Source organism: Gavialis gangeticus, unplaced genomic scaffold (assembly GCF_001723915.1).
Source record: "Gavialis gangeticus isolate Ggan-Ray unplaced genomic scaffold, GavGan_comp1, whole genome shotgun sequence".
NCBI lineage: Eukaryota > Metazoa > Chordata > Crocodylia > Gavialidae > Gavialis > Gavialis gangeticus.
This window is the reverse complement of record NW_017729025.1, coordinates 71,790,977-71,807,958: the sequence shown is the minus strand read 5'-3', so window position 1 is coordinate 71,807,958 and position 16,982 is coordinate 71,790,977. Positions and strand designations below refer to the sequence as shown.

The 16,982-nt window shown below is 44.1% G+C and overlaps 1 protein-coding gene across 3 annotated transcripts in view; it reads right to left on the bottom strand.

Annotated features, from left to right (window-relative positions):
- Nucleotides 1-16,982, bottom strand: part of STXBP6 (syntaxin binding protein 6) — a 295,237-nt gene that overhangs the window by 1,239 nt on the left and 277,016 nt on the right. The gene's annotated exons all lie outside the window — the stretch shown is intronic.

Genomic DNA, 16,982 nt, shown 5'->3' with positions numbered 1-16,982 from the left:
GGGGGGGGGGGGGGAAGGAGCCAAAATTCTCTGCAATTTGTCTACAGAACAGAATGGGCACTTGCAAGTTAAACAAGTTAAGCTTGTTTGCCTCCAGCTAAATCATACCCAAGAACAACTCTGACTGAATTAGGTAGGCCATTTTTTTTGTTCATGCCTTGGCCTCTTTGCAAGGTGCCAAGAGAGATAGAGGCTTTTTATGAAAAAGAAATTTACAGGAAATGAGATGTTCATTATAAAGGAGCATTACCTGCAAATTTATCTTTTTCATGAAAATGGCAAGAATAATTAACCCTGGTAAATAGATATCTAAGTGGCTGAGACAGCAAATTCTTACTCTCTCACATCAACGGCTTCGTAAACTCAGCTACACAGAAAGGATTCTTAAAGGTGGTGGTGGAAGTGACACAATATAGAACGGGTTCTTTGTCAGGAAAGCTGAGAACCAACGAGGCAATGCTATTCTGTGCTTCACAGAGAATTAAGACCAAAAACAAATCCAGTCACTGGTTCCATTTTTGTCTTATGACATAGGCTGTTAGAAAATTTGGGCAAATCATAAAACTGTATTTTAAGATATCAGAATGACTTTTAATCTTGCACACCACCATTAGCTACATGTAATCTTATTCCTTAAAATAACTTGACATACAGATAAAATAATGTTTGATCATATATACATTTAGCCAATGAAAGAGATCAAGATCTAGTCACAACATTTAAAGGGTCAAATTAATAAAGAGTTTTAGATGACTCGCAATATTTAAGCATTTCTTTGAAGTGGGGAGTGTGCCTAAAGAATAGGCAGCTATAAAAAAATCCTAAATGGAAACTAATTCACTGCAAAAATACTTGCAGATTATCTACACTCATTCAGAAAAGTTTGGTTTTTACCATTTAAAATACTGCCCAACTAGATTCATACTATTCTCAGTTATCTATATATACATAAAATTAAGCATTACATGATTAAGCTACGTCTAGCAATTGTCCTACTGCAAGTATTTAGAAAATAAATAAAAACAAAAATGACAACTTACTACTATATTAATGACATAAAAAGCACCACAAAAACAAATCTGATAATTCTATCCTTTAATAAAGATAAAGCACGAGAAACATATATATCAAGCATCTACAAGCCAATATATAACATACATTAGATGACCTCCACATTTTACTAGAGGACAAAGTATCACAACTGTTACAGAATGAAGAGCCTAGCCCATCTCTCCAATATGCCCTATTAACCACTAATCATATACCGCATTATAAGGTATAGCAGATGATAGCCAGGGTGCTTTTGAATGAATAGGAGAGATCATATGTTAGCAGTAAGAGTGATCTTGTAGCAGTGATGGTCCAGAAACTGTGAGAGAGGCAAGGATTTCTTAGGGAGATATATTTTATTGGACCAACTATGTAGTTGGGATAGAGTTAAGACAAACTTTCAAATACATTCAAAAACATTCTTCATCAGGTCCCTTGCATCCAAAAGCTTGTAACTGTATCTCAACTGCATAGATAGTCCAATAAAGGATACTGAAAGAAATCCTTGCTTTTAAGGGTCATACTAGTTGCACAATATTAATGCTCAACGATAGCATGAAAAGCACGAATTTTTAACAATAAAAGTTCCAGCACCGATTTCAAACTGAGATCTAAAATCATCACTTCCACTCATGAGTTGTCAAAGATCAAATAGGATGTTTCTTTGTAAAAGACACTACAGTAAAAGCTCTGTTATTTGACATCCCCTGGGAATGGGGGATGCCGGTAAATCAAATGTGTACCATCTGGGGCACTCCCCAGTGTCAGTGTGCTGGGGGACAGGGAAGGGGGCCCCACGCAGGCTGCTTTGCCCCACGCAAAAAGTGGCGAAGAAAAAAAACTCAGCTTGCGGCAGCGAAACGGGAAGTCCTCCAGAATTGGTACTTCCGGTTTCACTTTCACCATATTCCTCGGATGCTGGTTAATAGTGTTTTCTGGCTAATAAAGTGCCGGTTAACACAGCTTTTGCTGTATTGAGTATCCTAGACCCTATCTCCACACTACACCAAGATGTGATTAACCAGTTAACTAAACTTAAGTGGTCACCTGGCCACGTGTTCAAGCACGTAATGGTGTGATAAAAAAAGGAATAAGCTAGGGCTGTGTGAAGCTTCAGTACCTGATTTGATTTGGTGGAGATTCGGCCTGATTTGTTGGCCGAATCTCCAAATCTGAATAGACTCAGGAGACCCTTTAATCTTTCCGAATAGAATCGGAACCCTCCAGACATAGACACGGCTTTAAATATTTTTTCTACATACCTCAAGGTACCAGGTGGCTCATGAATGCTGCGATGTTGAGGTGGATGGAGCATTCCACAGGAGCACATGGGGGCTCCCCAGTATGCTTGGCAGCAGACCCAGAAGTGGACCAGAAGCTCTTCTGGTCCACTTCCGGGTCTGCCAGGGAGTGTGCTGGGCGGCTTCCCCATGTCTCCCTGGCTTGGTGACTGGTGCCTTGTGGGTTTGGGGGGGCACCCGGAGTACTTCCGGTCCATTTCCAAGTACTTCCAGTTCATTTCCAGGTTCACTGCGAAGCACGTGGGGGGGCCCTCCACACTACTGTGGGACACTCCATCCGCCCCAGCATCACACTGTTCATGAGCTGCACGCACCTGGTACATCGAGGTATGTAGAAAAAACATGTAAAGCTGTTCCTATGGCCGAATTACTGATTCTCTGAATCAGCATCAAATCTTCAGATTCAGCCAAATCGAATCTGGGACAGTGATCCGAATCAACTAATTGAATCACTGTCCCCAATTCGGGCCAAATCTGAATGGAATATGGCCTGTTTTGCACACTTCTAGAATAAACTACAAAGTTATTCCACAAAATATGTGCATTAACTTTGTAGCTACTTCCTATCATGCCATTAAATTAATGTATGGATAGGGGCCCCTGTAGCTGAGAGCCTGCATCAGTTGATCGGAGCTCTCCACTGGAGGGGGGGGCAGCAAGTGCACCCCCAAGCCTGGGAGCTCCCAGCTGACAGGGCTCCCAGCCACAGGGGACTCCATGAATCCCCCGTGGCTGGTAGACTGCAACTGCTGAGATCCCCTAGCCATGGGGACACCCCCCAAGCTGGAAGACGTCAGCAGCTGCCATCTCCCCACCTCCATGGCTGGGAGACCAGCTGCTGTGATGGCACCCCTGCAGCTGCAAGTCCTGTCAGCTAAGCATACTCCAAGCTGTGGGAGCTTGCTTCTTGCCGCTGCAGGAGAAGCCTGGGATCAGGTTGCCCCTGCACAACAAATAAGGTTGATGGGAATCTACTTTGCAGTCCCATAATCATTCCCCACCCCATCATGCATGTGTGGCAGTGACTGTGTGACTCATGCATTGGATCTCATCACACCTTTACCTGCACATGTAGAGGGGTCCATACTGGCAAATACAAATGCAAGTGACAGCCCAGAAAATAGTACTCAGAGGTTGTTAAGATTTTTTGTTTGGTGGTTTGCTGACCACGGTTTTTTATACGAGATTTTCCATTTAGAATCTATGAAAAATAAAACTGCATTTTATCCATGATGCTTATTTGGAGCTTTGATGGGATTCTTAACAGGCAGAACATGAAATATAGCGATGCTATAATATCTCACATAATTTTAGCAATTTAAAGTATTTTCTTCTGAATACTTAAACCATATCAATATTATACAAACACATTAAACTTGTATACAAAACATCTGTATATGCTAATAGAAATCTGTTTAAATTTTCATTTGGATGGACCAGAAAAAGCAGAGGTAGTCTTGGTGGAAAAGCCAAAGGAAACTGTATGACAAAGCATTTAGTAGTTTTTCAGGGGGTTAAGACAAGAGATTTCTTATCAAAGGTGACTTACTTCTCTATACTGCTGCATATGGTAGGATACAGAGGGATAGCTGCTGATAAAGATTTCAGGAAGCTGGAAATCCTACAATACTAGTGCATATCATGTGATACTTTTTCTGCATCACAATAGAAGTCTACTGAGGTATGGCCAACTAAATGATATTACTTGCTCCTAATATTAAAATCTCTTTTTTAACCATACGTTATTAAATAATACACACTATCATTCATGATGGGAACCAGAAAGCTAATGGTTTTGGCTTCCTGTGTCATTTGTCCTTTTCTCAGTTCCTTTCTACTGACTGCACTATAGCTTTTCTTGCACAACTGCCAGGGCCTGCTACTTCACTTGCTAAGTTTTACTCTGTTTCCAAAAATCGAATTCTACTGTAACTGAAAACAAGTGTTATATATTTACATGAAGCCCTACACAAGAACAAAAATAATAGTATAAGCACAAAGAGCCAACAATTCAAATTCTTAGTACAAATTAGAATAATACAAACCTCTTAAAGTAGTGCAATTTAGTAACATTAATCAATACTAAAGACCCTGACACTTTTTTCTAGTACTAGACAAAATAAAGCATTGTGTGAGGATGCTATTGAACTAAATACTGCTAATAAACTAAATACTTTTTGCACATATAACACATACCTTTCTTTCCCAAAACCAGCTGCTGGAAATTAAAGCATGCATAATACATTAGAAATACAGTAAGAACAGTTACTGCTGCTTATAGACAAAAGTGAAAGTAAAATTTGCATGTAATCCACAAGGTCCAGGACAATTAGCAGGCTCATCTCCCAACTTGCTGCTACTCAGTTACTTACCACAAGGAAATATCTTTTTTTCATCCTGCCTTTCAAAAACAAGCTGTATATTTTATTTCACTGCTGCTACAGGGTGGGGCTGCAGCCGTGCTCCATGTTCCAGTGGGGATGGAGCTGCCAGTGCCAGGGTAAAGGTAAGGGGGGGGGGCAAGGGGGAAGTGAAGCCTGAGGCTGCCAGGAGAGGGTGGTAGTGGGTGCAGAAGAGGTGGGGGGCAGGCAGGAACTGTGGCTCCAGCCCTGACCTGGAGCAGCTATCTGCCCCCACTGTGACCTCATACTCAATTCCAAGATGAAGGGCTTTCCCCTCCAGGTTAAATGGGTGGGGGGGAATCTTGTCTTGGAATCAATTAAATATGGTAATAGCATATTTTTGGGATTTTCATGATGTACAATTTCTGATGGTTTCCACACATGGTCTCACAAAAAAAATTAGTGAATAAAAATGAACTATGCTTTTTGCATGGTGTTTGTACCCCAAGGAAAAAAACAACAACCTTACTTTTAATGTTATTCTAAATCAAGGAGTAGAACTGAGCATTAAAATCTGTCCTGTGTTCTTTTTGTTCCATATAAATCACACACATTGATAGACTATGGACAGAACTCCAGCTAGTGGAAATGAATGCTTTCTGCTGTAGGGTTAGAGGGTAGTTACATAGTAGGCATCAGAGATGTAACTAGCAATTTTTGCACCCTGGATGGAGATGACAGAGCAGGAACAAAGGCGGTGGAGAGTGGAGGGAGGGTTGCTGAGTGCTGGAAGAGTCTTACTTGACCCCGGAGACTCAAAAGACACTTGGCTCCTGTGGTCTCCTCCACTCTTGCTACTGCAGCCGTAGGCTCCCTACAGGCTGCCATTCTGATGGCCCCTCTAAACTGGCACCTGGGAAAGGTGCCTTGCTCCCTTACCCCTAGACATGCTGCTGGTTGTACTATATCATTTTGGGTATAATAAGGAGAGAGGAGAATATAGGCATTCACTGAACATTTGGGAAGCTCCAGTGGCTCTAACCTCCTGTGTAACAGGCATGCAAAAGGGCCCAGAACTTTTTCTGCAAGATTCGTGAGGGAAATCCCATTCCCTCACTCAGGTTCCTACATATTGTGTTTTGGCTTGTTCATCAGTGGGGCTGGAATTTCACCTACAGACTGATAAGTAAATATTCCACAAGCTGACAGAAACAGACTGGATGCTTGCAAGATGAGATACAGCATCTTGGTCTATTTTTCAGACATTCTTAAGGTTCACTCTGAGAAGATCTCATAAAGACAAAGAAAATTATATATATATTTAGCACCTCTGGAAATCTGGCCAGTGTTTAGATGCAAGATCAATACAATGCAATCTAACTGATCTGAGAACAGAAAACAAATGTTCCCTTTCTCCATTTTTAGATTTCAAGTTTATGTCAAGTCTAATGTCCATTTTCTTTCAGCAATTTTGTCCCTGGGTGACAACATAACAAAACTGAAGAGCGACTTCTTTCAATTTGCAGACGCTGTGCAGAACTGATCAAATACCTTGCTGTCATTTTCATTCAGTCCCAAGGCCCAGCCAGGGGAGAATGCAGTGGTCCTGCAAACATTTAAATGCTGCTGGTATTAGGGGTGAATTTCCACTCTGGTTCTTCAGTAACCATTCTTTGCTCATTCCTAGCATCTGTAAGCCTGGAAAAACTACAGGGTGTAATCAGCTTCTCTGACATAGTAATCATGTTATTCATTGGCTGTAAGCAGTGCCTCATTTGAGACTGCCCTGATTGCTCTGGGTTTTGACCTGGATCAAAAGAGATGTAGCACAGCCCGTTACACACACAGCCCTTCCAAGCTGCGATGCTTTACAGAAGATGGCTTAACAGGCTTGTCCCTGGAATAAAATACAATTAATTTAGGGTGTTGTAACACATGAGGATTAGGACAAATTAAAGGTACAGGGTGCTAAAGTTAGAACAGCTGTGAGCAGTCACACATTAAGGGTTAAAACCCTCTTTGACCTGAGCTGTTCAATTTGCTGCTAGAGGTCTGGGGAGCAACAGCTAGGAGCTACCAAGCACTCCTTGCTAGCCAGCTATTCAGGGGCTGCCCACTGGCCCTCATGGGCTGAGCCTCACTCCATCCCTGAGGCTCAACCCGCATCCTCCAAGGGGTTTGCTCCCTCCCCTTCTCAGCTTGGCTCCCTTTCACATGCTCCTGGGTCTCCACTCATTTCTGGCTTCTGGCACTGTCCCAGGGGCAAGGGAAGCTCCTGTCCTACTCCATGCACTATACAGGGGATGGGATCAGCCCATAGAGTGGCAGCCGTAGTAGCTGTTGAGTTCCCTCTCCCTACCTGCTGTCCGGGTGACAGAAAACACACAGAGTGAGCAGGCAGGGAGGGAGAACTCATCTGCTGCTGAGCTCAGCCCCTGGCTGTTTTCTACCAGCCTAAGATCAGGCAGGGAAGGAAAACCCGCCCACCCACTGCAGCTGCTCTTTGAGCTGAATTCCATGCAGTCCCTACAATGGACAAGAACTTCTCTCACTTCCAGGACAGCACCAAAAGCTGCAGGTGAGCAGGGATCTCAGGAAGAGACCCAGGGAGTCAAGGGGTGAGACTGGAATGGGAGCAGAGAGGAAAGGGAGATGTGCCACTGACTGTGGAAGGGAAGGGGTGTGTGAGGCAGGGGGAAGTTCTTACCATCTGGGTTCTTCCTGGCTGTCACTGAGGCAGTAATGCTCCAGGGCAGTGGTTGTCAACCAGAGGTACGCATATGCCCAGGGGTACTTAAAAAGGTTGTAGGGGGTACGCAGAACGAACGAGCAGCCAGGAGTGCAGCCCAGCAGCATGGAGCATCTGGGTTGGCTGGTAAGTGCACTGTGGGGGAAGAGGCAGGGGAAAGGAATGGGTGTGGGTGGGGCATGGCAGTGAGGGAGGGAGTAGGGCTGGGACCGGGGCAGGCGCTGCACAGCCAGGGTGCAGCATGAGACAGTCACAGCTCATTCAGGCGGCGTGGAGAGGAGGGTGCGTGTGCCACTGCAGGCACCCCGGAAGGGCATTGGGGTGCATGTGCCCCTGGATTTGAGTGCAGGGCCAGGGTGGGCTAGGGACGGGGTTGTGCCAGGTTCTTCCTGGTGGGGGGGCTGAGCTGGGCTGTGCTCGGGGTGGGTGGCAGCGGCACTGGGAGGGAAATATGGCAGGGGCTGCAGCTGCCTCAAAATTTGCTGTAGCTTCCCTCCCCGTGACAGCACCGCTGCCCACCCTGAGTGCAGCCCTGGCCCAGCCCCCCTCCACCAGGAAGGGCCCGGTGCACCTCAGCCTGCAGCAGCAGCCCACCCTTGCCCCACATGCAGATATGGGGCCACATGCCCCCCCAGGTGTGTGCAGCACAGGGAGCCACCCCACACTCCCTGTGCCCCTTGGACAAGCTGCTCATGGATCCATCCTGTGCCCCACTCTGGCTGTGTAACACCTGCCCCAGCTCCACTCCCTCCCCATAGGCAGAGGAAGAAAATGACTGAGGGGGGCCAAGCACATGCACACTTGTGTGCGCATACTACCCCAGCAGGTAGGTCTGCTGTGGGGAAGGGGCAGATTGGGGCTCCCATGGTGAGAGAAGGAGCAGGGCAGAGACAGGCAGGGACTGGAATGAATGGGGCCCTGGGGCTGGGTGAGTCATGGGAAGCTTAGAGTCCAGGGGCACAGGGGGCTGCTGCTGCTGCTATGCACACTGCCACAGCAGGCAGAGGGGGCATGTGCCCCCTGATCTGTGTGCAGGGCAGAGGCTGCTGCTGCTGTGGGCTGTGTGTTGCACCCCACTGCTGGTGACCTGGGAGCACTGTGACATCACATACCTCTTGCCCACTGGCTGCGCTACCTGCTCAGCAGTGGGAGGTATGTGGCATCACATGACAGCTGCCTCCACCCTGCACACAGATCAGGAGGGCATGTGCCCCTATGCCTGCCCTAAGTATGTGCACAGGGGTGGGAGCCCCCTGCACCCCTGGACGAGCCGCCCAGGCTCCAAGCGTCCCACAACCTGCCCCCGGGCCCCATTCACCCCCATGGCCTCAATCTGCACCCCCCCATGCCCCTTCCCTCACAACAGACTTACCAGCCGGACTATGATATACATATTTAATACATATATTAATAATGCATTTCATGTTAATTAGTGTAGCCTGCCTTATATGACATAATTGGCATTAAAAACAAGAACAAACATAAAGGGGTACATGAGCTGAAAATTTTGAGACAGAAGGGGTACACTTGTTAAAAAGGGTTGAAAACCCCTGCTCCAGAGAATAGATTATCCATATGGGAGAGGGTAGACTTGGGAGTAGTGCGTCCTGGGATTCTGGTGGACTGTTCCCAAATTGTATTGGCCCCTTGGAACGGTCTAACATTACTGCAACGTTAGCCATCTAAAACTAGATATAATTCTCACCCAAAGAGGATTATCACTGAGACACTTAGAGCCCATTTAGCTGTTCTTTTCTTGCCTTAAGGTGCAGACACCCCTATTTTAAGAGCTGCTAACATGTGAGAAAGGTAACCTTTAACAACACCCTTTAGATGCACACAGCAATGTCCCAAAGAGAAAGTGTTTAGCTCATTTTACTAAGCATACTTCACAGTGGGAGAATGGGTGTTAATGTCTGCAAGATCTAGGGACAAAAGGCTTTCTCCTGGGTGAAATGCAATGTCTGTTTACATCTGTTGTTACCTGCAACACACTGTCTGCGGATTTGATTAATCATCAACTAGCAAACTGTGGAAAAAGTAGAGATCTATCAATTGCTGGGCCAAAAAAGCTCTAATCTAGTACCTACTTGGAAGGACCAGGACACAGCTCCTGCTTTAACACATGCCTGTTTTCCTCTTATAAGAGAATGGCTGAATTTATATTTATTGTGTTTTAAAGAGATGGAAAAACAACCTAGATAGGAAATTTTATATAAATCTAAATTAAGTAAAGGTCAAGATTTTATCAAGTGTCTGGTGGTTTTTGATGCCCAGCTTTAAATATCCAAAGAGAAGTGATTTCAGAATCTCCCAACTGGAAAAAAAACCCAACCAAAAACCAGCTCTCTTAAAAAACAGCTGAAGTCCATGCTTCACAGAATCTTCACTTTGGAAAACAGTATCGTAAATGTGGTGTTTTCATATAGGAACAACCTAATGATTGACTCTGTAACTTGAAAGAAGTATTTGGGGAATTCCAGAAATCATATATGCACGTGATTGTATAGCTCATATACATATGAGTGGGTGAAGCTGTTGATTCAATGGCAGGCCAACATCCACTGAGTAGCAAATGGATTCATTGCTACAGATTCCACATTTCCCCCCCATCAGGATATGGTATCAATAGAATTATCTACTGACTTTTATCACATTACCGCCAAGATAGTTACATGAGGCAACATGGTGCAGGAAGGGAGATGCTCAATTTTGTTTCAATTGTTGTTTTGGTTGTAATTGTTCCTTTGCATCACAAACAATATCAAAGTCTGAATGGCTTCATTTTGCCAGAGGACTTGTAGGACATTTGCAGGAAGTGGATACTGATGTCTGATTAACTGAATCCTGCACTGCATCTTTCCTATGGTTCACCTTGTCCTTCACTCCCTTGCCTAAGATAGCGACAGCTACAACCCAGGTTTCAGCCCTGTGATTCATTAACCTATTTATTCTTCAAAACTTTGCAAGCTTTTCAGTTTAATATATACCTCCCAAAGTAGTGACAAGTATCTGTGAAATTAAGGTACCAATAGGTACACAAAGCATACCTCATCTAATGCTACAGAAATAAAAAAAGATGAAACTTCACATAATTGATCTAATTGCTTCCTGAATGCGTGTCTCCTTAATAATTCTGAATATCTACTCTTTTCCCTATTCTCTCTCAATATAATTGATGGGTTGGAGAAAGCATGAGCAATGGCACAGAATTCAGCAGTTTCATATTCTGTTTTATCTTAGCAGTAGCTCTACAATTGTTCTTATCCAGACTCTACTGTCCCTATTGCTGTTACTGAAGCCGAAATGTTTCTGTGCATTTCAACACTGTATATCAGATAGGCTTTTCCCCCCTTTTTGTTTAAATTAAGAGTCTCCAGATAAAGGCTTTAATACAAGTATGCGGATGTTGAGCTACTGCATTGGATTTAGGCAGGTTTCTTTTCCGTCATTTCCCATACCACTACTTTGTGGCAATCTGTCAGCCGAGCTGGAATGTGGAACATCTCACTAAATGCGAGACAGTTAAAGGCTCATTACCAAAAAGAGAGAAACCAGGTTGACTATTTTTAATGTGGATCTATTTGTTTTTCTGTGAATGTGGGGGTAGAAACTTCCCACACTTACTATTTTCACCTCACATAATCCTTCACAGACCAGTCTGAACAGGGAAGGGGGACAAAGATAAGAGGGGTCATTTACCTTTACACTGTTCTAGTACAATAAAAATGAGTAGCAGTCAATGCGTGACAGATGGGAAGTACAGTGTGGTGGCTGAATCTTGACTGGTGGCAAGACTCTGCCTTCAGTAATTCTTTTTTAGCTGGCATGATGACGAGTCTATTTCTATGTAAATGGATTCAATGTTAGTAAATTCTGCCAATTCCCAAGTGATTCACAGTGATTTATTTTAGAATTTCTAAAGGCCGCTTCTGAATCAATTCAGGCACTATGGAGCACCCCATTCCAATAAAACCGGCACACACCAAAAATGGAGTTGACCCTCTTTGACAGTTCAGACTCTCCCACAAACCAAAGTCATTAATTCCATATTTCTGAAGCACAAAACTAGATTTTAATCTGTTAAGTAACTCAATGGATTACCCTAAAGACAATGTTTTAGTTCATGCTGGTGTCATGCATCATTCCCAAACCCACCTTATCCTACTGCTTTTAATAGGCATTTCTTATTCCACAAATCTGCTTCACACTGTAGCTTAGTATTGGTTTCTACCCTATGCTTTTATAACAATATTTCTAAATTCATGTTTGATTCTGGGAATAAATGTACAGTAGTTACTATGCAAAGCACCGGAATGTTATTGTCAGTTATGTAGCTGCCAGAAATGAAAATATACAGAACATATTGCACTAACATGCAAAGTATATCGTCTCCAGAATCAAATGTTTAGCAGCAGTGTGGGAGATACTCCGCCTGAGAGAATGGCAGTCACACATTAAGAGGTATTCTGTACAATTGTACAGTTGTAAAAGAGTACAGAACACTCTGCTACAATTAATACATATTTTAAGGAGTAGAGATCAGAAAGATGTGATTTGTTGAAATATATCTTCTGCAATTTCAGATATATTTTAAGATATTAAGAGGAATACAGATTACATCCCATTTTCAGAATTGTGCCAATACAATACTTCTGCCCAAGCAAGAAACTAAATGAAACTGAGCCAAGTTGGAATGTGTTTCCTCATGTTTGGCACATGAAACAAAAAGTGCAAAATTAAATCAGATAAAACTAATGTGAAAAGAAAATTGACTGGTTCCTCGAAGAAGCTTATATACAGAGATAAAAGTCAAAGTTTTAAAATAAAATAATGTTAAATCGAAGACAAAAGTGTATTTGAGCTTAAAATGAATAAAAACCTGGATCTCAGCCTCTACTCCAAACTGAGTTCTCTACAAGTTTTATTTATTCTCGATAATTATCCTCTCTTCTTTTTCCAAGAACTACAACAGGCATACGGTATTTGACTCTACTGTTGTCTTTGAAACCTGTGCTCTCTCAGGCTTGGGACAGACATTACACGTAAACCAGTTTAAGTAATCAGAAACTGGTTTAAACCTGTAACAGAACAGACATTCAGTGCACATAAATCAGTTTGAAAATGGCTGAAACCAGTTTGACATAAACCTGGTTGAATGTAGTTATCAGACAACTGATTAGGCTCAAACTGGTTTATGCAATGTCTGTCCCAGACCCCTTGCTGGTTTAAGTTAAACCAGACTCCCTTAGCATCTCAGCATGCTCTCTGCTCCAGTTAACTGGGTTGGCCACTCCCCTCTTTTCTCCAGATGGAGCAGGGGCAGGGTGTGGGCAGAGGCTGCTCTACTATGGCCCCCAGAGCAAATTCCGCCCCCCCCACACCCTTCACTGGCAAACCCTGGGGACCGCATCTGGGGTTTGCCAGCTCCAGCTGCACTTTCACGGCTTGCCTGCAGCTAGGCAGGGATGAAGTTAATTCCTTCCTCTGTCCCCTTGTTCCCCTGGGGGCTTGGCTGCAATCTCTGCAGCTTGCTTGCAGCCAGGCAGGGAGGGGATTAATTCCACAGTGTGTCCTCAAGCAGGGAAAGGCAAGCTAGTCTGCAGGGTGCAGAACCAAACCCTGCATCTGTGGGCCCAGAGCTAAGCCCTGCAGGACCAGACTGAGAGGTGGGAAGTGTTGGCAAAGACCTAACAATCATCACATGTGCTGGTGATGTAGTTAAGGGAAGTTGCAGACAGCTTCACTAAAGAATGCAGAGAGCTACATTTACATTATAAAACAGAACCTGTAAAAGGTAGAGACTTTGGGGTAATTGCTGACCACAAGATGAACATAAGCCTGCAATGTGATGCTGTGGCAGTAAAGCAACCAAAACGCTGGCTTGAGTCTATAGATGCTTCTCAAGCAAATCCCGGGACATCATTCTCCCCTTCTACTTGGCCTTGGTGAGGCCGCAGCTGGAGTACTGCGTCCAGTTTTGGGCTTCACAATTCAAAAAGGATGTGGAGAAGCTTGAGAGAGTCCAAAGAGCCACGTGCATGATCAGAGGTCAGGAAAGCAGACCTTATGATGACAGGCTGAGAGCCATGGAGCTCTTTAGCCTGGAAAAGCTCAGGCTCGGGTGATCTGATGGCCACCTATAAGTTTATCGGGGTGACCACCAGTATCTGGGGGAATGTTTATTCACCAGAACGCCCCAAGGGATAAGAAGGTCGAACAGTCATAAACTACTACAAGACCGTTTCAGGCTGGACATAAGAAAGAATTTCTTTACTCTCCGAGCCCCCAAGGTCTGGAACAGCCTGCCCTTTGGGCGGGGGGGCTGGACTCGATGATCTTCCGAGGTCCCTTCCACTCCTAATGTCTATGAAATCTATGAAAGAGAATTCTATGAGAATACCTAAACAAAGCCTTCTTGAATGCTTGGCTGTAAGGAGACACTCTGCCCTCAGGATTAGTAAAACTAATTCTCATCTTCCTGGTTAACACTGTAAATTAGACTAAGTTGTGTATGATGTGTTTTACTCGGCTGTATCTTAGCTTAGGCGAATATTTTTGGTAGTTTCCTGTTGTATGCTTTGCAAATTGCTATGTTCAATACATGCTTGTTTCAGAGAAAGGACTTTTTCCCCGATCCTCAGTCTGGCAGCAGCTGTCATGTCTCCACCCCTTCCCCAATGCCTCAGGTTGGTGACTGGCCACACCCCTCCACTCCAGCAGGGAGGGGTTTCATAGATTGTAAGGGGCTTGAAGGACCTCTGAAGATCATTTCCACCCCCTCCCCCCCCCAGGCAGGAAAGACAAAGGGGTCAGGTGATCCCAGCGAGGTGACCGTCCAGCCTCCTCTTGAAGACTTCCAGGGTAGGTGATTACATCACATCTGGAGGGAGTTTATTCCACAGTCTGGACACCCTGACTGTGAAGAAGCTTTTCCTAGTGTTAAGCCTGAAATGGTCTTCCAGGAGTTTATGGCTATTACTCCTGGTTTTCCCCAAGGGTGCCTTGGTGAACAGTTGTTTGCCAAGTCCTTAATGTACTCCTGATGCAGTGCTAAGTTGCTACCAAGTCTCCTCTCAGTCTTCTGTTTTTTAGACTGAAGAGACCCAAGTCCCTCAGCCTTTCCTCATATGGCTTGCTTGCAAGTCTCTGATCATATGAGTGGTTCTTCTCTGGACTCTCTCAAGCTTTCCCACATTCTTGTTGAAGTGCGGCACCCAGAACTGGATGCAGTACTCCAGCTGTGATCTCACCAATGCTGAATAAAGTGGAAGAATCACTTCCTTGGCTTTTATTGAGATGCACTGGCTGATACATGCCAGAGTACTGTTTGCTCTCCTGGCTACAGCATCGCACTGACAGCTCTTATTCATACAGTGGTCGATTATTCCCCCAGGTCCCTTTTAGTCACGGTGCTAGTCAGTTTGGCAGCACTAAGCCTGTAAGTATGTTGGGGATTGTACATCCCCAGATGCAGCACTTTACATTTCTCAATTAAATTTCATCTGGTTCTGATCTGCTTAACTTGCCAGCCTGTCTAGATCTGCCTGTATCTGCAGCCTAAATTCAAGCATGGCCACACTCCCCCATAACTTGGTGCTGTCTGCAAACTTGGCCAGTGAGCTCTTTACCCCCACATCCAAATTATTTATAAAGATGTTAAAAAGCACTGGACTAAGCATGGAACCTTGAGGAACACCACTGGCCACTTCTCACCAGGATGACACAGATCTGTTCATTAGAACTCTCTGGGTCCTACCCTGCAGCCAGCTTCTTACCCATCTGTCAAGCAGTTAAGCTGGCAATCCTCCAATTTTCCTGGAAGAAAATCATGGGATACCAGATCAAAGGCCTTTTTGAAATCGAGGTATAAAATGTCAACCTTCTCTCTCTCATCTGGGTGGAAAGTTGCCTGATCATAAAAGGAGATGAGGTTGGTAAGACAAGACCTGCATGCTATGAAGCCATGATGGCTGCCATTCAGAATCCTACCTTTTGCAAGCCTACTGCACATAGACTCCTTGATGAATTTTTCCAGGATTTTCTCCGGGATATAAGTTAGGCTAATTGGCTTGTAGTTGCTCAGGTCCTTTTTCCTCCCCTTCTTGAAGATGGGTATAAAACTGGCCCTCTTCCAGTCTTCAGGGACCTCCCCCAAGTGCCATAAGTTTTGGAAGAGTTTCACCAGAGGTCCCACAATGACTTTGGCCAGCTCCTTCAGTACTCTCGTATGAAGATCATCCAGTCCTGCTGACTTATGTCTAACTTTTCTAACTGATTATGCACCGTTCAACATCAACAGTAGGATGACTGTAATTCCCACCATGCTCATTCTGTACCCTATCTAGCATGATTTTCCCCTTAGTCTGGTGAAATAGCAAAGCAAAGTAGTCATTCAGTAGTTCAATTTTCTCCTGAGTGTTGAGAGAGCCTTGGAGGATGTCTCTCCTCCCTCCCCTTTGGCAGTGGCAGACAGGCACACTCTAGCACCCCCCCCCAGCTTTTGGCTTGAGTCACTGCAGGCATGTGGCTGCATTCCCTGATTTAACAGATAGTGTCTATCCAGTTATTAATCAGAGTAATCTTCACAGTTTACACTAATCTGCAAAGAGTGAATCAATTCAGGCTCAGTCTTTTTGAATGTCTGTTCCTAGCCTCAAAGGCCAGCCTTCATATCTTGCTACTTTAGAACATTTGAGAAGGACCTCAAAATTCATTTTGCAGCTAGATTTGAGTGCAAAAGTCAAACCAGGACTCAGAGATGTAGGAATATGGGAATGGAAGGGGCTTCCCAAACCACTAAGTCCAGTTCCCTGCGTTTGCAGCAGACATTTGTTCAAGTGATCCACTTATTGGATTTCTAATTCCACAAATCAGGCAATTAGACTGGAAACTGTTAGGTTAAGAAATGTATGGTCTAAAGTACAGCAACTCCCTGTCTTTCTTATGGGAGCAGAATAAGGTCTTTGTAGACAGAATCATGAGAGAGAAACCTATATATCATGCAGGACAATCATAACCAATAGTAAGGGGCAATTTCCTGAAATCAGAACAAAACTATTTTTTTTCCCATTTCAGTGTTAGGCTGAAGTACATGCCTAATGTTCAGACAGAAACATGCTAAGAGGCATAAAAACAAGTATGTCTGAGATATTACTTGCAAACCACCTAACATCTTCCTTATCATAAAATGCATAATAGGATCACAAAATCAAGTCCCTTTCCTATATATCATTTTAATTTTACAAACAAAAGAGCCCATGGCTACAGCAACTTTTAATGGTTGTAACGAGGGATCCAGGTTTTCCATTCACCACAGAAAAATGTGGCTTTTCTCATTTAAAGGAGAAAAAATACGGGAAACAGTGGGTCTTTCCTTGTAGGCTGGGAGAGTTCCAGCCTGCAAGGCATTGCTTAGGACAGGGAGGAGTTGGAGGAGGGTAATCAGCAGGGATCCTGGTTTTCTCCGATTTAAAAAAATCCTGTTTTTGGTTAAAAAAAAGTAACCCCAAATCCACTTTTTTCCATCATTAAAATGAA